This window comes from Lucilia cuprina, chromosome 4, assembly GCF_022045245.1.
Source record: "Lucilia cuprina isolate Lc7/37 chromosome 4, ASM2204524v1, whole genome shotgun sequence".
NCBI lineage: Eukaryota > Metazoa > Arthropoda > Insecta > Diptera > Calliphoridae > Lucilia > Lucilia cuprina.
Window position 1 is genome coordinate 92,713,967 of NC_060952.1, and position 1,494 is coordinate 92,715,460.

A 1,494-nucleotide genomic window follows, 5' to 3' on the forward strand; every position below is an offset into this window, starting at 1 on the left:
AACTGAACTAGAACTGAACTAGAACTGAACTAGAACTGAACTAGAACTGAACTAGAACTGAACTAGAACTGAACTAGAACTGAACTAGAACTGAACTGGAACTGAAGTTCTATAGAAATGTTGTCAAAAACAGAGCAACTTTTTCTATAGAAAAGTTGTCTAAAACAGAGCAACTTTTTCTATAGAAAAGTTGTCTTAAACAGGGCAACTTTTTCTATAGAAAAGTTGTCTTAAACAGAGCAACTTTTTCTATAGAAAAATTGTCTTAAAAGTGCACCTTTTTCTTGTTTGTCTGTAAAAGAGCAACTTTTTCAATACAAAAGTTGCTTGTAAAAAAGGAACTTTTTCTATAGAAAAGTTGTATGTAAAAAAAGAACTTTTTCTATAGAAAAGTTTCCTAAAACAGAACAACCTTTTCTATAGTTAAATTGTATAAAATAGAGCAACTTTTTCTGTAGAAAAATTGTCTATAAAAGTGTAATCTTATCTATTGAATAGTTGTTTGAAACGTAGCGTAATTATATGTTTATTTATCCACCCTCGTATGTTTAATTATGTGTATGTTTTCATGTATATGAATGTATTGGTATGATGCGGCATATATAACTTTAACGGGGGGATATTTTTAATATAAAATTTGTTGTTGTTGTTTTTGTATGTATAAAAATATAGTGGTAGTGAAACGCCTAATGGTGGTAGTGAAGGTAATGAGTCAAAGCCAAACTCACTGAAAAAAAAAAAAACAATACATATATATATATATACTAAACACACATATACCAAACTCATATATGCACAATAAACAACAACAACAAAAAATCAATAAAATTATAATTTTTAAAGTCGACAATTTTCGACGACAACTTTATTTTTAATGCTTTTGTGTTGTTTTTACAACTTTTATTTTATGATTTCTTTTGAAACATAAATACGCATAACTTTTTAAAGTTTACAGAAAGAAAAAAAACATACATTATCTACACTTTAGTACTAAAGTACTTTTTGTAGTTAGAAAAAGTTTTTAATTTCTGTAAAACCTGAGAAATATGAGAACATGATTTTTCCTTTGATCAGGCATGCATGAGTGCCGCCATATGAAGTTTTAAGCCTTCAACTTTAAATACACTGCAACAACAAAACAACAACAATATGACTTTGGGTAAGAAAATGCAAAATGTACTGTTGGATGTAGTATTTATCAGGGAATCTAAGGTTTTTTGTTTACAAAGCGAAAGTTCATAGAACCTGACAAGTTGTTGTGATAAATTAAGGGGGTGGCTAAATGCATTTAAAAAAGCCTACATTATAGCTAAAATGTTCACCTTAAAACTTTGTGATAACACTAGTCCGAGATAAAGCAGTTTGTTAAAAAAAGTACTAACTCTATTTTAGTTTAGTTCTAGTTCAGTTCTATTTCAGTTCTAGTTCAGTTCTAGTTCAGTTCTAGTTCAGTTCTAGTTCAGTTCTAGTTCAGTTCTAGTTCAGTTCTAGTTC